The 23,137-nt window shown below is 42.3% G+C and overlaps 1 protein-coding gene across 2 annotated transcripts in view; it reads left to right on the top strand.

Moving 5' to 3' along the window:
• Positions 1–4,826: 4,826 nt before the first annotated feature.
• BICRAL (BICRA like chromatin remodeling complex associated protein) overlaps positions 4,827–23,137 on the top strand; it is a 77,201-nt gene continuing 58,890 nt past the window's right edge. Inside the window, exon 1 of one of the 2 annotated variants that reach the window (XM_060110718.1) lies at positions 4,827–4,905. The gene's annotated coding sequence lies outside the window, so the exon portion shown is untranslated. The remainder of the gene's footprint in view (positions 4,906–23,137) is intronic. The other variant, XM_060110720.1, reaches the window with a different exon arrangement.

Below are 23,137 nucleotides of genomic sequence, written 5' to 3'. Positions count from 1 at the left end.
AGTAGTTGTGGCTTGCAGGCTCTAGAGCGCAGGCTCAGTAGTTGTGGCACACGGGCTTAGCTGCTCTGCAGCATATGGGATCTTCCAGGACCAGGGCTCGAACCCGTGTCCCCTGCATTGGCAGGTGGATTCTTTTTTTTTTTTTTAATAAATTTATTTATTTGTTTTATTTTTGGCTGTGTTGGGTCTTCGTTGCTGCGTGCGGACTTTCTCTAGTTGCAGCAAGCGGGGGCTGCTCTTCGTTGTGGTGCACGGGCTTCTCATTGTCGTGGCTTCTCTTGTTGCAGAGCACAGGCTCGTGGCGCACGGGCTTAGCTGCTCCGAGGCATGTGGGATCTTCCCGGGCCAGGGATCGAAACTGTGCCCCCTGAATTGGCAGGCAGATTCTTAACCACTGAGCCATCAGGGAAGTCCCTGATTTCTTATATTCTTATACATCTTGTGGATTGGGCCTGTTTTTCTTTTATCCCACAAGTACTGATTGAGAGCTAACTGTATACAAAATACTCTGGTAGGCCCTTAGAAAATAAAAAGCCTTTGCAGAGCTCCCTATCCTGGACAGAACATGAGAGAGATATATTAGGTGGAATTAGATATATTAGGTGTGAGATTGCCATTGGAAATTTACATGGGAAGGCTTCCCATGGTTCAACTCGACACACAACTAAAATGAGGCGATAGAATATTAGCTGAATATATTGACCTCTCGTTATGTTTCAGGCACCATGCTAAACGTTTTATGTGCGCTAGTTCCCGAATCCTTAAAATAACTCTCAGATGTGAGTACTATAATTATCCCGGTTTTATAGATGAGGAAGTTGAAGCTCTGTGGGGTGAAGTGACTTGCCCAGAGCCACACACCTGGTGTGTGACAAAGGTGGAATTTGAACCCTGGTCAGTCTCAGTACACAGCCAGTGCCCATAAGTCTCAGAATATAAGTACCTCAAGAGGTACAAATAAAAGTAACTACCTTATTTATGCACATTGAGAACTTTAAATTTTTTATGTCACAAACACTGTATAGAGCACTTACTAACTTATCAGGTATATTTCAGATTTCTGTGATCTGGACATATCTGGTCATGCATATCACCACTTCATCTCCAGTATTTGCATTCTCCCCCTCTGAGAACGGCCAACCAACCAAGGGGAACATTTGGAGGAAGAACACAAAAAAAGAGGAACGTTTCTACTTTTACTTGTTATGTGGACATTGGACCTGTTTATTTAGAGGCCCAAACACATGCCAGAATGTATCAATTATAATTACAACTTTTTTTTTTCTCCTGTGTCCAGTTGCCCTTCTTTCTAGGTCACATACACAGACGAGCATCATAGGAGTGAACATTTAATTGTACATAATTAAATTGTAGGCAATACAATTAAAGTTTTTTGCATATAGTCAAGCCATTTAAAGAACTTTCCTCTTTAAAAGTTTCCTAATCTTACATTCAGATACCAAAATCCTGTCTATATAAACCATAACTTAAAATTTTATGTACAAAGGGATATCCCTTTTTTAAAATGTTACTTTTTTTTTTGCATGCAAAAAAATTTAAGTTGTTTTTATTATTAAATGATACCGATTTTCGTGTTACCTGATGAATCTGAGATTCTCCCCACTGCTGTCCCAATATTTTTTGACCCCCCCCTGAAATATTTTAAATTAGCTTTGACAACTGGCATTCTCAAAGTAGGCCTTCCCCAATTAGAGGGTGGTCCCCTCTGCCTATACCGCACCACTGAACTTGGTTTATATTGAAACATCAAGGACTGCTTGTTCCTAGGATCGTTTTTGGGCCTTGAAGAGAGGGTGAGTTGAGGAGTCAACCATGCCTGGGTTCCCCCAGCCCTTATTAGACTGATGACCTCAGGCAAATTACAGAAACCACTGGGAGACTCATCTGCAAAAATCTGGATGATTAAATATTATTCTATCGGTTTGTGTGAAGGTTCATGCAATAATGTATAAGATAAGAATAAAGTATATAGAATAATGCCTGGCAGCACTTAGTAGGCCCTCAATAAGTGTTAGTGCTCTTATATTTGGGCATTCATGAAAAAGCCTGCCATGCCCTATCCTCTTCCTGAATTCACCTCTTTGTTAGGTGATCTCTTAAAGTCAGATTTGTGTTTCCTAGGGGTCTTGGCCTACTTGGGAGAACAGCTTTCTGAAATCCGTTAATATTTCATTGGAGCTGTGGAGCAACAGCTGTAAAACTTGTTTGGTGGGCCCTAATTGCAATGAATACTCTATGGACTCTTTTGAAATGTAATTCTTCAAAATGTGTATTATAATTAAATTCCAGCCAATCCAAAGGCACCTTAAAACAGGTTTTAAAATTTCCCAAGCCAATTAGAAACTGGTTGGTCCAACTGTCAAGTGTAGAGAAATATGCGAATTTATGCAAAGACTACTGTTCCAGGAAGACCTTGGCTGAATGTGAACACAACACACATCTGAAAAAACACCTCGATGATACTATGTGATACTAAATCATTGACTGTATTTATTAAGACGGGTCTAAATACAAAGCACACATTGTGAGTGACAGAGTGGCAGTTACTAGAACAAGATATGTTTTGTTTTTTAAAAAGATCTTCTATCTTAAATATGACAACATTGTATGCCGACCTTGACATACTTACTTTGTGCAATAAAATAGCATAGTTACAGTATCCTTCTAAAAGCAAACAAGGTGTGCTACCATTATGTTTTTTAATGCTAAGGAGATATTATATTAGAAACTAACAAATTCCACTTAAGTAATTTAAATCTAGGGATAATTTTATTTAGAACTCAACAAATATCTGGGAGATATGGGTTTGATATGAGCTTTCCTGTTTATCAGCAGGACCCCATTGCTATATGCATTACAAACTAATTTAAAATAATTTTAGAGGGCTTCCCTGGTAGCTCAGTGGTTGAGGGTCCGCCTGCAGATGCAGCGGACACGGGTTCGTGCCCCGGTCCGGGAAGATCCCACATGCCGTGGAGAGGCTAAGCCCGTGAGCCATGGCCGCTGAGCCTGCGTGTCCGGAGCCTATGCTCCGCAACGGGAGAGGCCACAACAGTGAGAGGCCCGCGTACCGCAGAAAAAATAATAATAATAATAATAATTGTAGAGTGTTTCTGGGGCTTACGTATGTATTTTTTAAAATCTGAATCACAGTTTTTTACAATTTATCTTTTACCTTGATGTTTATTTAAAATAAAAGAAAACAAAACCCCCACTATATTTTTGTGGGCATTTACAGGAAAAGTAAATGTAATTAACCTAAACCACAAAAGCACCCACTCCCAATCCACAGTCATAATTAACATTTATTTAGGGCTTCCCTGGTGGCGCAGTGGTTGAGAGTCCGCCTGCCGATGCAGGGAACACGGGTTCGTGCCCCGGTCCGGGAAGATCCCACATGCCGCGGAGCAGCTCGGCCCGTGAGCCATGGCCTCTGAGCCTGTGTGTCCGGAGCCTGTGCTCCGCAACAGCAGTGAGGGAGAGGCCACAGCAGTGAGAGAGGCCCGTGTACCGCAAAAAATAAAAAAATTAAAAATAATTAACATTTATTTAAATGCTCTGGATGCTGGATGGTTTATGGAGACGTCTCAGTTTGAGATTTGATATTAAAAATGGGTGGTAGGGGCTTCCCTGGTGGCACAGTGGTTGAGCGTCTGCCTGCAGATGCAGGGGACACGGGTTCGTGCCCTGGTCCGGGAAGATCCCACATGCCGCGGAGCGGCTGGGCCCGTGAGCCATGGCCGCTGAGCCTGCGCGTCCGGAGCCTGTGCTCCACGACGGGAGAGGCCACAACAGTAAGAGGCCCCACGTACCGCACACACACAAAAAAAAGGGTGGTAATTATACTTGGACTACAGAATGTTAAAAGGTTGGGTAGCTCTCTCTCTTTTTTAACCTATTCTATTTCACTGGATGTTTGGGAAGCTCTCTTTTTAAGACTGGGGATCACGTCATGAAAATTCCACAAATGTGGCGGTACAATTATCTGCAATAAAGAGAAACCAGTGGGAACTGGATGTTTTGAGAGTGACTTACTTAGCTCTTCACCTTCATCTTGGCTGCTAAAGTTTTTTTTTCTGTTTTTTGTTTTAATGTTAACATACAGGTTTACAGATAAGGTTTCACTGCATTTTGGAATGGAAAGAGGGTGTTGCAAAGGAAAGCTTAGTAGAATTAAAAGTTGGAATGAATCAGTTATTTGCCAAATAACTAAGTTAAAAGTTATGTTTTCGTTTTTATGTTTTTTTTTAAAGCATATGCAAAAAGTATATACTGGGACATGTTCCAGTTAGAGTTCTAAACAAATATTGTGTTTTTTGTTTTTAACCCCCCCATCGGCGCGGCCCCCCCCAGCTAAAACTGGGGTGTGTGTGTGTGTGTGTGTGTGTGTGTGTGTGTGTGTGTGTGTGTGCAGGGCGCCTGCGGAGAATAGCGCGCATCTTGTAGATCAAAAAAAAAAAAAAAAAAAAAAAGCCAAGAACCCTGTTTCTTGAATAAACCACTGCATTTATTGAAGTTAAAAAGAATCCCAAAGGAAACAGGAATTATCAGCTTTGGAACTTGATTTTTCTAAAAAAAAAAAAATTAATTGAAAAAATCCTAATCTTCACATTTTTTGCTAGGCGAGAACCGAAGTTTGGAGGTAGACGAGCAGGCGAGCGGTTTGCCCGGGCGCAGAGCATGAAGGCCGGGCGGGCGCGGGGAGCGGGCGCCCGCCGCCCGGCGCGGGGGTGAGCAAGAGAGAGAGCGGAGCGCGTGTGGCCGGCGCCGCTCGGCCGGGAGCTCCCGCGCCCGCGCCCCGCGCCCCGCGCCCGCCGCCGCCGCCGCCGCCCCTGGTGCGATGGCGCAGAAACCCCGTTGACAAGGCACTGCTTTTTCATGACGGTGAGTTTCCCTTTGAGTGTATTATAATTTTGTGATAAAAATTTCAAGGAGAAAAAAAAAAACACACACAACCTCCTTCCTCTGCCTCTTTCCTTCGGGGAGGGGAAAAGCGAGGGGGGGGGCTGGAGATATATCTCCAGACAGAAAAGAAAGAGGAGCAAATTAAACACCGAGTTGCCAAAACCAGGATATTAGGTTTCAGCCCAGAGAGCTATTGGCTAAGGCTGTGTTTTTTTTTGGGGGGGGTGGGTTTGTGGGTGGGTGATGGTGGTGGTGGGTGGATGTTTAATGGACACGGAGAAAAGGGGAATCGAGTGTTTATGCCTTTCCCAGCGATGCCCGGGCCCCGGGAAGACCAAGTTCAGTGTCTCGGGCGGGGGCGCGGGCGGGCAGGGGGCGGCGGGGCCGGGCTGGGGGCGCCTAGGCGGGGTGGGGGCCCCGGCGCCTTTTTTTTTTTTTCTTTTCCGCGGATGCAAATTTCTGGAGCGGGGAGAGGGAGAGCCTGGGAAGGGGGATGGCGTGGCTGTTGGTGGTGGGGAGGAGAGGGGAGGGAAGCCGTTTAATGACTCATTGATTGAGCCGGTTTAAAATTAGTTGTGTGCGCGAGTGCGAGTGTGTTTTCCGCCCCCCCCCGCCCCCCCCCGGAGCCGCCGGGAGCCGGGAAGGAGGGAGCGGGGCTCGGCGAAGGGAGGACGGCGCGGCGGGGCCGCGAGCAGGGGCAGGGAGGGCCAGGAGTGACGGCGAGCGAGGAAGAAAAATAAGCTTTTCCAATCTCCTCCCCTCGGTTTTCCCCCCCTCGTTTCTTCGCTCTCTCGGAAGCTCTTGGGTGTGAATCGCATTTTCTTTCTTCTCGGCAAAATGGACCCCGCGTCTCGAGAGGGGGAGGGGAGCGGGTGGGTGGGAGGGAGGCGGCGGCGGCTGCACGGGGTTTATTTTTCATCTTGGCTTCCTCCTTCCCGCCGCTTGTGCGGGCGGCCGCGGCTGGGAGAGCTCGGGGTCGGCCGGCCTCCCCGGCCCGGTTTTCGGCGCGCGCCTACCGGCAGGACCGGCTCTTCCCCGTCGCCTCGCTGCCTGGGCCCAAAGCACCGCAGACGACCCGCGGCCTGGCCCGGACGAGCCCTTGTGCCGCGCGGAGGACCCTCGGCCCAGCCAGGCGCCTCCTGCGGGGCCTGCGCGGCCGGTCCGAAGAGACGAGAGGCTCGGTGGCACTCTTTTGGCTGAGAGCGTGCGGGCCCGACGCGGTTCGCGCCCCCGGATCGTCCCGGACGCAGGATCTTGCGGGGGTTGTGCGGGGCGGGGTGGGGGGGTGGCAGCTAGAAGGCGCTAAGATGGCGCTGGGCCTGGCCCGTCGCCAGGGCTGGTGGCGCAGTTGCTCCGCGGGCGCCATCTTACCTGGCGGCGCGGGCGGCGCCCTTCGGGGACGCTTCGCCGGCCCCAGTGCCGGGCGGTCCCGGGCGTGGGGGCTACGCTCCGGGGGCCGAAATCTGTACTTGGGCCCGGGGCCGAGTAGCCTGGTCCTTCCCAGTGCCCCCAGACCCGAAAGGCGAGGCAGCGGCTCGGAGCGGGAAGGGGCTGGGGCCGGCGGCATCTTATTCCTTTTACCATTTGCGTTGAGGAAGGAAGTGGGCTGAGGGTCGGGCCTTGCAGCCGAGGGGTTCCCTCCCTGAACCCGCAGCCCCCTCCGCCCCCGCCCCAGTCAAAATTTGGAGGTGAGGGCTTCCCGTCGTTTTCCTACGGCTTGAACCTGGACGGCTTTGCTTTCCCTGGCCCGGCCTCGGGCAGGGCATGGAGACTTTTCGTTCATCCTCTTCCACTTCATTTTGAGAGTAAAGTCGAACCAGGTTACAAAATTGCAGAAAAAAGAGTCGAGGGCACTGTCTGCCTGCCTTACAGTAGCGTGGTTCTGTATAGGTCCCCTGTGTTCGTTTTTTTAGTTGGTTGTGTTTTCACAACCCTGGAGAGACTTTACTCTAGTTGTCAAATTGTGGGAAGGTGATGGGTTCCAGTGATTTGAAACTTCTTTTTGGCTTTCATATCCCCTATTCCAAATGGTAGTAAATTACGATAGTTTCTTAGAACTCTGATCTGAAAAATTAAACTCGCCTTGAAACACCCCGGAGACTTTTTTCCTTTTCCTTTCTAAAAACAAAAAACAAACAAAAAAGCACTGTGTTTTGGTTCATCTCTTTCTGATCATATAGGACTTCTCAGTTCCCCCACTCATTAAAGTGTTTCCTTAGAAGCATTCATATAAGTATTTTTCTGTCCTGTAGTAGCTGTTTATCAAGGTGTGTGTGGGTTTTAACTTTGTTTTCAATTGTTACTGAAAAGATTATTGGGAGGAGGAAAAGCTCTGATCTCTAGGAGTCCACCGCGATGGGAAGTAAATAGTTAATTTCTGGTGGATAAAAGTAACATGGTGGCACCATTAGGTGTGTGCTTGTGTTTACAAATACTGTAGTGGATGTTTTAGGCCCTTTAAGACCTACCATGTGTTGAACACTGTTGTATGCCAGGAACTCTATATATTTAGCAGGGAAGGAACTAATAATGTTTGCCAAGATATTCGAATTGTTCAAGGTCTCGAAGTTTTAACTGGTAGAATTGACAGTGGATCCCAAAAGCCATGTTCCTGGCTCTGTATCTGTGGTTTCCAAATCTGAGCATCAGAATCAACTGGGGAGATGTTTTAAAATACAGATTTGTAACATCCATTTGTTAGGGACAGTTGGGGTTTTTTCAAAAGGTCTAACGTGTTAGGCAGTCTCAGTTTTAAGATTCCTACTTTCAACTTCTCAATGCCCCCAACTCCCTCCAATTTTGAAATTCTGGCTCATCCAGGATCCCCTGAATCCAAATATGTAGGATTCTGTGTTATTCCAAAGCTCTCCAGGTGATTCCATTGTGACACAGATAACACATTCAGAACATCACTGTACTACACTATGCACTGTGCTGCTGGCTTTCTTGAATTGGAACATGAGACGAGGTCTATATTATTTTGAGTTTCACCACAGTCTTATTGCTCACATTATTTTTATTTTTCTCTGCCATTTATCAAATCGTTGAAATGATTTTCTTACAGAAAGAAAGCTTAAGTATTGCAAGCCATTAAAATCTTAGTACATATTTAAAAGTATATAATTTCATGCTACTAGAAGTTACATAACATACTGGCTTCTAGGTCTAGCCGGGCCATCTAGTTTAGTCAAGACAGCTATGCAACAAAAATATTGATAGAACTGAATCTAGGGTTGATACAGAATTTAGGAATAGGGTAGGAAATATCCTGAAATAAAAACCTAGAGATAAATCCTTGAAAGGAAGGTTTCTTTCTGATTTTGAATTGGGAAGGTATTTTTGGGGTTTGGGGAAGTAGGATGGGAAAGTTATGCTAAACATGAGACTTGATAAGAACAGAGTATGCATTAAAGACACAGAAGGTCAGGAAGAAACATCCAGAGCAGGTAATGAATAGCCAACCAGACCAAAATGAGAACCGAGTCAGTGAGGAAATCATTAACTTCTCTGGAGCAAGGACCACGTATTTCAGTTATTTTGTGCTTTTCTTTCTTTATTCTAAGATTTTCATTCTTTATTCTAAAGTGTTTAGTGATTGCTAGGGGGAATGGTTGAAAACTTTGATTTTTGATGCAGATGTCAAAATTATATTATCTTTGCATATATCCACGTTCCTCTGTCCTACATTTTGAAAAGTTTTATAAGGGGCAACTGTTGGATACCTGTGTGCAGTCTGTGTCCAGTCTAGACTAGTGAGTGGGTGGAGTCTTAGTATTTGTGTCATGTGGTTTTTCTCCCCTTGTTTTTCATGGTAAATGCCAGAGTAATTATTTTCTTTGACTAAAATCCAATAAAGCTTGAAAGGAGGGGAAATCTAAAATAAACCTGCTCAGAGGGAAAGAGTAGCTTCTTTATTTTAAAGTAGCCTTTAGTGAAATTCAAGACCGACAAGATCTCTGCCCTCATGGACTTTATAGTATAGTGGGAAAAACAGGAAATAAGTAAACACAAACAAGATAATTACAGATTAATAAAATTTATAAGAAGTTAATAAGCTAGTGGGTCTAAAAGAGTGTGTTGTAGGGAATGACTATTTTGGCTAGTAAGAGTCAAGGAGTGTTCCTTTAGAAAAGGTGACATATGAGCTGAGACTTGACACATGAGCTTGTGCTAACCATGTGAAAAGCTGGGGAGACATTCTTGGCCTGGGAACAAGTGCAAAGACCTTTAGGCCCAGAAGGGTGCGGGTGTTAGAACAGAGAAAAGCAGGAGGAGAATGCAGTGACCTAGAGAGAGAGAGTGCAGGGCCTCTTATATTAGGGCTTGTGGGAATTTTGAGATTTTAATGAAAATGAGAAGCTATTGTAGGACGTTAATTAGGACAATGATATGTTTTTGTTTTTAAATATCACTGACTGCTCTGTGGAGCTAGAGAGGAAGCAGAGAGGGCAGTTAGGGGACTTGCAATGGTCAGCTCAAGGCTGATAGTATCTTAGACAAGTACAGTGGCAGTGGAGATGGAGCAGAGTAGATGGTAGGTTTCAGATATGTTTTGGAGGTTGAATCAGGAGTATTTTCTTCATGGGTTGGCTGTGGAGGGAGAGAAGGAGGAATCAAGGATGCCTTCAGATTCCTGGCCTAAGCTTTGGTGGCTGGTGGTGCCAATTGCTTGTAGAGAAGACTAGGAGAGGGAGAGGTGTGAAGGGTGGGTTCTGTGTGGAACCATTTAGGTTTTTGAAAGACTTGTGAGACATCCAAGTGGAAAGTCAAGTAGGCAGTGAATATTCAAGTTGAGCTGAGTGGAGTGGACATAAATTTTGGGAGTCACTATCATAGAGATATATGTCATGGAACTGGTTGAGATCATTTGTGATCATGGAAGACTTAAGATGAAGCCCTAAAAGTTCCAGTATGTAAAGGTTGGGTAAAGTAGACCGAGAAGGTTAAGCATTAAAGCAGGAGAGCGAATTATCCCTTTCAAGAAAAGAAGGACGGGTCTGCTCTGCCAAATACTGTTGAGAAGTTGAACAGTGAGGATAGAGAAATTCCACTTGGATTTGGCTCTCTTGACAAGTAGTTTCTGTGGCACATGAGGATGGAAGCCAGGTTGGAATGCATTGAGAGAATGGGAGTGAAGTGAATGTAAACTGCTTGTTGGGGAACTTTTCCCGTAAAGCGAGGACAAACTGCGCAGCAGTGGTTGGAGAGAGAGGTGTGATCAAGGAAGCACATTTTAAAAAATGATGGGAAATAGAAGAGCATTTTCAAGTAGGCTAGCAAGAATATCTAATAGGGAGAGACTAATGCAGAAGAGAAATAAGACTACCAAAGGAGCAAAATTCTTTATTTTTTAATTTATTTGTTGGCCTCCCTGCGCAGCTTGTGGGATCTTAGTTCCCCAACCAGGGGTTGAACCCAGGCCCCAGCAGTGAAAACGCCGAGTCCTAACCACTGGACCACCAGGGAATTCCTGCCAAAGGAGCCAAATTCTTCAGAAGGAGAAAAGGAATTCAAAACACAAGAAGAGGGTTTGCCTTTGGTGGGAGCAAGATGACTTGCAGTCATCTTGCAGTGTAGCAGGAGAGAAGGCAAAAAATTGGCACAAGTGCAAGGAGGTTTAGGAACTGGAGACAGAATATAGGGCTTTCTGTTCTGGTGGCTTCTGTTTTCTCAGTGAAGTCTGAGGCAGGGCCAGCAACTTAAAGGAGGAAAGGGTGTAGATGGTTTGAGATGAGGAGGACACCTCACCTTGGACAGCAGGAAGTGAACTCACTGAGACACCAGATAGTGTGGCTGGGCATTATTGAATGCCTGGATGTGGCTGGAGGTGGGGGGTAGGTCTGAATTTAAGGTGAAACCAATCGACCCAGTTAGTTGTGTGGTTTTCTGCCACCAACGTTCAGCTATAACAAGGGAAGCAAAAGCAGCCAGGTGATCAGTTCAACCAAGATTGGAGTTTGGCCCCCCAGATGTGATAGGAAGAGAGGAGCTAGGGAATTGAGGGTGGTTGCAAGGGTGTGATTAGTGATGAACCTTGGGATGTTATCTCGGTAGGAAAGCAAGAGAGGATAATGGGGGTGGGGGGGGAATTTAACCATGAAAATCAGTTTTGGTTAATAAAAAGTGACTTAATGGGTAGAAAATTTCAGCCGGGGTTGATGAAAAAGTTCTGGAGCTGGATAGTGACAACAGTTGTACAACAATGTGAATGTACTTAAAGCTAATGAACTGTACACGTAAATGGTGAATCTTATGTGTGTTTTACCACAATTTAAAAAAATGCAGTTAGGAGTTCCCTGGCAGAGCAGTGGTTAGGACTCTGCACTCTCACTGAGGAGGGCCCGGGTTCAATCCCTGGTCCGGGAACTAACATCCCACAAGCCACATGGCACAGTCAGAAAAAAGAAAGAAAGAAAAAGAATTAACATTTAAAGGTTTGTGGCAGATACAGATGTTACTTGCACACTGCCTTGGACTGTTTGCAAAGTACTATATTTTCTATGGAAGAAAGGTTTAGAAAGCATATCTCAAATTATTGAGGCTAAAGAGACGGTATCTCCTCTTTATCATGGTCCCAAACTTGAGTAGGCATAACAATCACCTGTAGACACAGAGGTTCTGGAGTGGGACCATGAAATCTTATGTTTCCCTGTTCCGCATTTACTCTAAGCCTTTAGCATAGCATTTAAAACAAGCTGGGCACTTAGTAAACATTTTCTGGCTAAATACTTAGACAACCCAGGTTAGAGTAGAATGATGGGAACCAAAGAAAAAAACATTTTTGACATAGGTAAAAATCAGCAAGGCCTTATAGTACATTGTGATCTCTGTGGGTAAGAGAAAAATCAGATTAAAGGGAGAGAAATAAGGGAAAGTCATTTTTTAAAAAATTCAGATAATACCAAGTGGAACTTTGTAGCACTTTCCCTATCCTCCTTTTCTCTATTCTTTTCTCAGACTGCTGTCATTCATCTTTTCATAAGGTTCCTCTGTTCCCCAAATGGCCTACAGAATAAGTAACAGTAAAGTAAAATTAGAGGAGAGGAGAGCAGGGTAGATGACAGGATTCAAAATAGAGGTCTGTGGTCTTTCCTGAGAAGATAGCAAGGTCATTTGTCGGGCAGAGGCAAAAGGTTTTGAGTTTGAGGGGAGTAAATTTGTGGAATGTGTCAGATGTGGGGAAGGTGGATGAAAGGAATGGTACTTAGCTGCAGTGAGGCAACATGAATTAAGCAACATACCAGTTCCATCTGCATGGCATGGTTCTCTCGTGATCAATAATGTTCTAGGGTAGAAGTGGAAAATACAGTGGGTGAGGGGGCTGGCAGAAAGCGGGGGTGGGGGTGGGGGTGGGGGTGTTAAATGAATGTGAAGTGGGAGAGCTGACAGAGAAGGAAGGAGGTGTGGACTTTAAAGGAAAGCCCTAAAAGGGAAACCTTGGGGCTTCCCTGGTGGCGCAGTGGTTGAGAATCCACCTGCTGATGCAGGGGACATGGGTTCGTGCCCCGGTCGGGGAAGATCCCACATGCCGCGGAGCGGCTGGGCCCCTGAGCCATGGCTGCTGAGCCTGCGCGTCCGCAATGGGAGAGGCCACAACAGTGAGGCCCGCGTACCGCAAAAAAAAAAGGGAAACCTTGTAAGTGGTCCTTTGCTGAATGGAGATGGGCCCAGGAGGCGGCTCTGCTGGGGTGGCTTGCCCACGTGTAGTGCAGTTCACAAGTGCTCAGGACTGGCAACATACCCAGTATGGGAACGTGGAAGAAAGAGGTCTTGGGGAGAGGCAGCTTGATCTTTTTTCCCCCTTACCTCATATGTGCTTCCGCTCAGGAAAAGATCCTGAGACCTCACTGTACCAGATCTGAAACCCAGGTTCCCCTTCCCTGTAATCCTAATCAACTTTATATAGTTGGTGTTTAATTATAAATTTCTTTTTAATAAAGTTGGAAAATTGAACATTTTCTGTTTTTGTGGGTTCTTTGGCTTATCTTGCAAACACATTGAACATTCATATTACCTGAAATAAAATCCTAAATGTGAGGGAATGAGGTATGAACGGTATTGCCTTTCTAGGAAAAGCTTATTTCAGTTCAACTAAAATCCAGGGTGCTTCCTGTAGCATCAGAAATTAAACATGTGTCACAGATGTCCCAACCTGTGACTGTAACATTTTCACAAGAAAGAAAATGGGGGAAAGGAGAAAAAATATTGTTAAACCTTAACATTATTTCGGGCCCTGATGGGTGTTTAGTATTATTAAATTCTGACAACACCCTGGAGGTAGGTTTGTCTCCATTTTATAGATAATGAAACTGAGGTTTAGAAATGATAAATAACTTGCCCAAGGTTACATTACTAAGCGGCAGAGCTGGGATTTGAATATATACTGCATGTCCATGCATGATACATTTTGCCATTAGTATTAAGCCCATGTATAAGATTTTATCTACAAATGACTGCGTACTAGTTAAACATTTTGAGGTTTTAAAATTAAAATTGGATGACCTTTGTTTCAATAGGAGGAATAGGGAAATGTGGTGTTTTATTGATAAATAAAAGTGGTGATCAAAAAACCTAGAATCTTGGGCTTCCCTGCTGGCGCAGTGGTTGGGAGTCCGCCTGCCTATGCAGGGGACGCGGGTTCGTGCCCCGGTCCAGGAAGATCCCACATGCTGCGGAGTGGCTAGGCCCGTGAGCCATGGCCACTGAGCCTGCGCGTCCGGAGCCTGTGCTCCGCAACGGGAGAGGCCACAACAATGAGAGGCCCGTGTACCACACACACACAAAAAAAACAGAATCTTAACCCAGAATCTTATGTCGATAGTCAAATTTTAGGTCAGAGCAGTTATTCTGCTCCTTCTGCAGATAATTCAGTTTTTTATTTGCATAGTATGGTGAGTCAAACATGCATAGTATTGCTCCCAAGCTCTATACTTGGGAGCAGTCAGGGATTATGAATCATATCTTTCACTTAGCAAAAATCCTAATTGGAAAAAAGAACACTTAGAACCTTAATTAAACATGATATGGTACAGCTCAAGTTGTTCCTTGCTTGGAATGTTGTCAGTGTAATCAAAGTACAGATTTGGATTTAAAACGTACAAAGTGTGATTCACTTAAGAAACATTCTTTTAAAGAGGCCATACTGTAGGTTGAATATAAGGCCAGTAAAATAACGTGTCAGAAGGATTTTTTCCTTTTCTTTTTGACCCTATGAGAAAGCTGAGCCCTGATGGACAACAGTAATAAAAGATGATGAATCATTCTTACTGTGGATTTTTTAGTTCACTGGGGCTGACCTACAGCTCTTGATCGTTAAGTTGGTCCCTGAACAGTCTGAGGTAGTGCATGAGTTCTTCATGCAAGGTTGCCAGAGCTAACCTGAATTTTCCTTCTTTCCCAGTGAGAACCAGTCCTCTCACTACTTACTAGTGGTAAGCCTAATTTGGGGAGATGAAGAATTTCAGACTCTTGTGGTAAATGTCATATGGGAGAGACTTTCAAAATTTGTTACATAGACTAAATATTTCGAACGTAACTAAGGAATGTTAAGACTGCTATTGTATGTATTAAAATCACCCATCTTTAACAGTTGCTTGCAGTGATTTCAGATTTTTATTGTAATTTTTTAAAAAACATAATCAGTTTATTTATCTGATTTCTTGGTTTTTATTGTAGAGTTGGTATTCAGCTCTCCTTAGAATAATATTTTACAGTGTTAGGGCCACCACCATCAGTTGATTTTTTTTTTTTTTTTTTTTTGCGGTATGCGGGCCCCTCACTGTTGTGGCCTCTCCCGTTGCGGAGCACAGGCTCCGGACGCGCAGGCTCAGCAGCCATGGCTCACGGGCCCAGCCGCTCTGCGGCATGTGGGATCTTCCCGGACTGGGGCACGAACCTGTGTCCTCTGCATCGGCAGGTGGACTCTCAACCACTGCGCCACCAGGGAAGCCCCATCAGTTGATTTTTAGCAATAATTTTTAAAGCCCTAAGCATTTCCCCTGAATTAAAAAAAAAAATGCCGTAGTTGTTGAATGTTTAGCTTTAGTGTAATATACATGAAAGTTTTATGAATATAAAATAACTTAGGGTAGTTATTTTCAGTAGTCATATTCAGTAGTCATTTCTCAATAAGTAGTAGAGCTGGAGAAACCTGGATGCCATTATTGAGAGACTAAATTTAAAATCTTTATATTTGTGTTTGGCAAACAAAGGTATTACATACTTTTGGCAAACAAAGGTATTACATACAAAATTTAAATTACTGTCAAAGAAAGTTTTCTAGAGCAAAGTTTAGTTTTTTAAACTGGACTTAACCTGGGAAGTAGAATAATAGATTTTTTTTTTAATGTGGAGAAATGTCTTCAGATTTAGAAGTAACTCATTCCATGTGTAGAGACTGTTATCCACACACACAAAAAAAAATCAGATTTTTTTCTCCTGATTACTGAGAGTAAGTTTTCAATTGTGTGGTTTTAACTTGGAAATATTTCTCCTAGGATTTAAAATAAAAATGAATGCTGCTACATTTAGATTTTTTAACTCTGATACTTCCTAGAAGTGCAAAGAAATATATTTAGGAAGAAGAAGTAAGAATAAACTGACCTATTTGTATTCTGATTCTCCAGATCTGTGAGAATCAGGACTGGAAAGATCATGAGAGTCCAGCCCCTTTTCTCTAGGTCTGATCACACTTAAAAGATGCAGATTTACACCTAGAGATGTTTGGAGCTACCTACATCCATAAACCTCAAGATCGCTTGCTTGCTTATTTATTTATTTTAGGTTTTTTTTTTCACTTTACTGGTCTAATTTACAAGGTAAACAATAACTGATTTCTTTTTTTTGAGCTCACTTCTCTCTCCAGCTACTGCCCTAATTCTTTGCTCCTCTAGGTTTGTTGGTTTGTTTGTTTTTTCCCCAAAGTTTTAAAACTATTTTACTTGTTTCTCTTCATTAGTCTGATTTTTATGCCACATGTATACTTAGGATTATTTTCTGTTACAGCATATATTACGTAGGTAAAACAATCTGAAAGTAAATGTCCACAGAGAATAATCAAAGAAAAATGAAATTTAGGGAACTGTGTTTGAAAAAGAGGAGTGGAGAGGGCCTTAACTTACCTAGAAATGTAAAATGGACATTGTGCCATGTGAAAACCTGTGCATACCAGAGAAGATTTCCTTATCTTTTTAATATATTTTATGAGTACCAAATTATTACTGTACCTTCTTTTTTCATTTGCACTGCCATGTTAAGGTTCCTGGTGGCGCAGTGGTTGAGAGTCCGCCTGCCGATGCAGGGGACTCGGGTTCGTGCCCCGGTCTGGGAAAATCCCACATGCCACAGAGCGGCTGGGCCGTGAGCCATGGCCGCTGAGCCTGCGCGTCCGGAGCCTGTGCTGCGCAACGGGAGAGGCCACAACAGTGAGAGGCCCGCATACCGCAAAAAAAAAAAAAAAAAAAAGAAGTCACCATAAGTCTTGCAGGGGTCTGTTTACATGTCTTCCCCACCAATACTCACAAAGAGAATAGTGCATGTGCTACAGTCAAGATGACTGAAAAGATCTGAATCTAATGTTAAAAAGTTGTCTAAACTGTTTTTCAAAAATATGCACATTGGATATGCAGTACAAAATGAACAATATAGAGAGATATGTTAAAGTCTTCATGTAAACGAATACTTTAGTTCTATACATACATGTAAACAAATTGTTTTGTTTTTTTATTATTTTTTGTTTTATAGAACACATTTTCATTACAATTAGATGCTCCCCAACTATTGCATCAAAAAATGTGACATAAAACCTATTTGACATTAACCTTTTATTTTTGTCACACATTACATAAATTCTCAACTCATTATTTAAAATATGTTCCATGTTCCAAATTACCTTACTATCCAAATGTTACCTTGAGCTTGACTCTCAAGTATGTCTTCAGGATATAATATACATGAAAGTCACAAAGCAAATAATTTATTTTCAGAGCATGACATGGATTTGGTATATGTATATGCGTTGTATGTATATACCTTTAAAATATTTTCCACCCTTTTAAGATTAATTTAAAGTTAAAAATATTCTGGGAATTTTCTGGCAGGCCAGAGGTTAGGACTCGGTGCTCTCACTGCCGAGGGCCTGGGTTCAATCCCTGTTTGGGGAACTAAAATCCCATAAGCCACGTGGCGCAGCCAAAAATAAATAAATAAATAAATAAAAATATTCTGTTTTTTTTCTTCCTTTCCAGGATGTTTCTTTTCTAAATGGAATGTCATGTTTTGAAGAGTTATTACTGTAACTATTTGGAAAGAAAAAGCCACTGCACTGATAATTCATCATCAAATATTTATTAAATGCTAATTTTGTACAAGGCACTTGGAGGATACAGGAACATGTGATCTAGCTGGGTGGGTAATAAGTACGTGCAGAAAAGTACACAGCAGCATGTGATAAGTGCCAAATGAGAGCAAAGGAGAGAGAGCCTTTGACCGAAGTGTGTGAGCGTGTTCCATCCATTCACTCATTCAGCAAATATTATTGAGTACCTAATATGTGCCAGGTGCCATTCTAGGCTCCAAGATGCCTCAATGAGCAGGACTCTCATGAGAAGACAGACAGCATACCTAGGTAAATTTGTAAGTTATAGGGAGAAAAATAAAGCAAGACAAGGAAGATGTGGAATGCTGGGGGGATGGGAAGGTGGTCACTGGTAGGTCATGATCCTCGGGGCAGAGAGTCAGAAAGAAGGAGTGAGCCTTATCTTAAGGAATGACATTCCAGGCAGAGAGCAGCCAGTGAAAAGGGCCTGAGGCATGAGGTTTGGGGGTGGGGGTGGGGGCCGTTGTTTACTCAATGGTTATTCACAGTTGAACATAGAAAAGGAGTTTGGTTTTTACAGTGAGAAAAATGGGGATTCATTGGAGGGTTTTGATTTATGTTTTAAAGGCATTGCTCAGGAGGTTGGGGTGAGAATAGATGCAGGGGGTAAAAGGGGGAGAGCAGAGAGGCCAGATGAGAGGTGATGATGGCTCCGACTAGGGAGGTAGCAGTGGAGGTGGTGTGTGGTTGGATTCTGGATCTGTTTTGAAGGTATAGCCGATGGGATTTCTTGATGGGTGGGATGTGGGGTGTGAGAGAATGAGCAATGAAGGGTTACATATAAAAAAATGAAATTTGAACTGGAACCTAAGGAATTTGTTGACCAGGAGAAGATGGCAAAGCAGAGGAATTTAGGTGGGAAAAAAAGAAATTAGGTGAGAAGTATATAAGAGGGGCAAGACAGTGGGGAATCTTCGTTGGATGAAGTGAGAAGTTTCTCAAAGAGGAGAGAGAAAAGAAGGCAGGCTGGGATGGGACAATGGGATAACAGTTTGTGAAATGCACTCAATGCAGGGCCAAAGTATTTGAATTTTTCTTTACGTACAAAAAAATCATAAAGTTTTTCAAGCAAGGCAGTTATTTGGCTAAGAGAGAAAGAAGCATTGTAGTTAATAATAGCCTTGGAACCAGACAGATCTGTGTTCCAATCCTGGCTCTTTTCCTTTCTGTGCTGTCTCCAGTAAATTATGTAACCTCTCTGGGGGCATGTGCCTTAGTTTCTCTGGATTGAGGATTTACCTTGCAGAGGAAGTTTGCCAGGATTAAGTAAGACCATGCATACAAAGAGTTAACAGTGCCTCACTAATTTGGAGCTTAACTATCACTACTTTTTAAAATTATTGTTATAAAAAAATGTTAAAGCAGTGTTTAATTAGACCAGTCTGCTAATAGTGAATGAATGAGTGAATGGCTCCTTTAGAAAATGAAATTGACTTTTTGTCTTAAGTGAATTATTTCTGTCAGTCAGTATTGCCTTCCAAGACTAGGCAATGCCCCTTGAAATTCCTGTTAGTTGTCCAATGGTATACTTTTATCAGAACAGCAGGGGATGTAATACAGAGTTCTCCCCTCAAACAGTTAGAGATCAAATATAACAAATTCCCATCTTGACATTCTCACTTTAGTATAGAAAAGACTGAGAAATTTAGCAGTAGAAACCTGATGTCACTTTAAAATCCACTTTCCAAAAATCAGTGTCCTGCTGAACACTGGTCTGCAGAATGGCGGTTTAGAAAATGCTGGGAAAGTGAAAAAAGGCATATGGGCTTTGATTTCGTTTAAATATAAAACATACTTTAAAAAATAAAAATATACTAAAGAAAAAGATTGAAAAAGTATGTTCCAAAGTATTAGCTCAGGCTGCCGTAACAGAATACAGATGACCTTTGAACAACATGGGTTTGAACTGCATGGGTCCACTTATGCACGGATTTTTTTTTTCACGGAATACCTACTACAGTACTCATGATCCACAGTTGATTGAGTCTTGCAGATGCAGAGTAACTGCCTATGTAGAGAACTGACTATAAAGTTATATGCGAATTTTCGACTGCGCAGATGGTCAAAGCTCCAACCCTTGAGTTGTTCAAGGGTCAACTGTACCATAGACTGTGTGGCTTAAACAGCAGAAACTTATTTTCTCACAGTTCTGGAGGCTGGGCAGTCCAAGATTGGGGTGCCAGGCAATTCGTTTGCTGGGGAAGGCCCTCTTCCTGGTTTGCAGATTGCCACCTTCTTGCTGTCCTCACAGGAGCTCTGGACTCTCTTCCTCTTCTTATAAGAGCGCCAGCCCTATTGGATTAGGGCTCTACCCTTGTGAACTCATCTAACCTTAATTATTTCCTAGAGACCCTGTCTCTAAATCCAGTCACATTAGAGCTTAGGGTTTCAACTTGAGTTTTGTGGGGGACACAATTCAGTCCATAGCAGTTACTGCTAGGCAGTGGAATCATAAGTGATCTTCACTTTCTTCTTTAAGCATTTCTGTACTTTCCAAACTTTCTGCCGTTGAGGGTGTTGGGTGAAACTGGGTTCCACTTATATGAGTTACCTACAGTAGTCAAACTCATAGGGACAGAAAGTAGAATGGGGGTTGCCAAGCGCTGGGGGGAGGGGAAAGAGAGAGTTAGCATATAATGGGTACAGAGTTTCAGTTTTGCAAGATGAAAAGACTTATGGAGATGGATCGTGGTGATGGTTGCACAACAGTGTGAAGGTACTTAATACCACTGAACTGTACAGTTAAAAATGGTTAAGATGGTGAATTTTATGTTATGTGTATTTTACCACACATACACACAAAAATTCTCAGCCCCCTCTCCAAGAAAGGCCCCCAGAAACTTCTAAAAAATATACAGCTTTTGGAGTTAGACAGATTGGGTTTAAATACTAGTTCTGTGTTGATGTAGTGGTTCTCAAACATGAGTGTGCATCAGGATTACCTGGATGGCTTGTTTAACACCCCCTGAGTTCCTGGTCCAGTAGGTCTGGGATTGGCCTGAGAATTTGGATTTTTAACAAGCTCCCAGGTGATTGAGAGCCTACAGCAAGTTCCCTGTTTGTAAAAGTGGGTCTGTTTGTCAGCTGTGAGGCTTATGTGGGAGTACCTGGTTCAGGAGCTCTCAGCATCAGTTTTAGTTTCTTTTTAGCAAATTGTTTGTTTGCTTTTTCCTCAAATAATTTACTATTGGATCTTTTTCTCGTGTATTTAAGATCATTTTACGCAAACATGAAGAAATAACTTATTTTTTAAATTTATTTTATTCAAGTATAGTTGATTTACAATATTGTTAATTTCTGCTGTACAGCAAAGTGATTCAGTTATATATATTCTTTTCCATATTCTTTATCACAGGATATTGAATAGAGTTCCCTGTGCTATAGAAGAAACTTATTTTTAGAAATATAAATTAAAGTCTTTAAATATGTAAGAAGCATGTAAAATTAACTTTGCTTCTTAGAAGATTAGGATTATTTCAGTCCAGTGGCTAGACTAGGGTTATCTTTGGAACTGATACTTAATATTCAACTTTTTTCCTTTTCCAAATTATATCTGTGTGTGTGTGTGTGTGTGTGTGTGTGTGTGTGTGTGTGTAGGGGGTTATAATCTGGTGAAAACAAGGGTTATGGCAACTCCCTTCCCTTCATCCCCCCCTTCCATAAAAAAAATCCCACAAACAAAACCTCTTGGAAACCATATGTAAATAATTAGGGTAAATATTATTTATACCTCTTTAACTGTTCTTAAATCTTAAAGATTTCCACCTTGTAGCTGTCCATAAAGGCTAACAAGGGGAAAATGAGCCTCTAGGCCAGTGTTTTTCCTAAACTAAGTTCTAGAAAAGTCTCTATATGGGAACTGTCCAATATGGGGGGCACTAACCACATATGGCTGTTAGTGCCTGAAATGCACCAATTGTGATGTGCTCTAAGTATAAAGTCCACACCAGATTTTGAAGACTTTGTATGAGAAAAAGGATGTAAAATATCTCATTAATTTTATATTAATTACATGTTGAAATGATTAAATAAATACTAAATAAAATTTTTTTAAATTTTGTCCAAAATATTTTTTGGGTATTCTGGACAAAATAAAACACAGTTGACCCTTGAACAATGTGAGGGTTAGGAGCACCAACCCCCTATGCAGTCAAAAATCCACATATAACTTTTTATCCCCCCAAAACTTAAATAATAGCCTACTGTTGAACAGAGCCTCACTGATAACATACAGTCAATTAAAATATATTTGGTATGTTATACTTATTATATACTGATTTCTTACAAAAAAACTAAGCAAGAAAAAGAAAATGTTTTTAGGAAAATCATACACATGGGAATTCTCTGGTGGTCCAGTGGTTAGGACTCCGTACTTCCACTGCGGAGGGCTCGGGTTCAATCCCTGATCAGGAAACTAAGATCCTGCATGCCACTCAGTGAAGCCAAAAAAAAAAAAGAAAATCATACAGAAGAGAAAATACATTATTTAGAGTACTGCATATATCCATACCATTAAGTTTATGATGTCTGTTTACAAGATGAATTGTCTTGTCAGTACCTATATCAATATTGTCTTATATAATACAAAACACTATAGATGTTACATGTATCTCTAACACTAGACATCAAAAATGAAAAGATAATGTGAAAAAGAAATTTATATTTATGTATGGGTATCGTGATTCATGCATTGGTAAAGAAAAAGCAGCAATATGATTGCTTTATGGTGGCCTAGTGTCATCCATACGATTGCTTCACAGTAGCCCAGCCTCTGTGGGCTGAATGAATCATTATATGAATGAATCATTATAAAATGAATGAATGAATGAATGAATCATTCATTCATTATAAAATGAATGAATGAATGAATCATTCATTATAAAATGTTTATGGCATATAGTATTACAGTCATATTCATAATACAGTATTGGAAGCATTGTTATATTTTTCTAAAAAGCCACTTACCTATTATGATAGGCTGATATGCAGGTTCTCCAATTACGAGAGAAAGAGGCATACTTTACAGTAATGTAATTCCTTTTTTTTTTTTTTTTTTAATTAAAAAAATTTTTTTTTGGCCTTGCCGCACGGCATGTGGGATCTTAGTTCCCTGACCAGGGATCAAACCTGCGCCCGCTGCATTGGAAGCACGGAGCCTTAACCGCTGGACCACCAGGGAAGTCCCACAGTAATGTAATTCTTTGAAAGCAAAGTTATAAAACAGTAAGAAAACAAGCACTGTTAATTTTGTATTAAATATCACTCACCTTATGCCTATGTAAGGATAGGCTATCCACTTCCATACAAGTCTTGCTCATGATGTTCTACATGTATATATTTGTAAATGTATTGGAAAAAAAATCTGTGTATAAGTGGACCCTCACAGTTCAAACCTATATTGTTCAAGGATCAACTGTATATTACAACAAATTACACTTTAAAAAGTTTAGCTACTAGAACAGTTTGAATCTCATGTGTGGCTCTCACTTGTGACTCATGGTGTTCCTATTGGACAGCTGTGCTGCTCTAGACCCACGGGAGTTAATAGGTGTTGGGAGTGGAGTTGGGAGAGAATGGAGGGTTCTGTGGCAAAGTCAGTGCGGGAAACAGTGACTTGTAAAAAGCAGGAGGTCTGGGGACTTCCCTGGTGGTCCAGTGGTAAAGAATCCGCCTTCCAATGCAGGGGACACGGGTTAAATCCCTGGTCGGGGAAACTAAGATCCCACATGACACGGGGCAGCTAAGCCCGCGCGCACCACAACTATTGAGCTGGCACGCCTCAACGAGAGAGCCTGCGTGCTGCAAACTACAGAGCCCCTGCGCCCTGGAGCCCAC

The sequence above is a fragment of the Mesoplodon densirostris genome, chromosome 10 (genome assembly GCF_025265405.1).
Source record: "Mesoplodon densirostris isolate mMesDen1 chromosome 10, mMesDen1 primary haplotype, whole genome shotgun sequence".
NCBI lineage: Eukaryota > Metazoa > Chordata > Mammalia > Artiodactyla > Ziphiidae > Mesoplodon > Mesoplodon densirostris.
The sequence above is the reverse complement of the archived record's forward strand: the minus strand, read 5'-3'. Positions and strand labels throughout refer to the sequence as shown.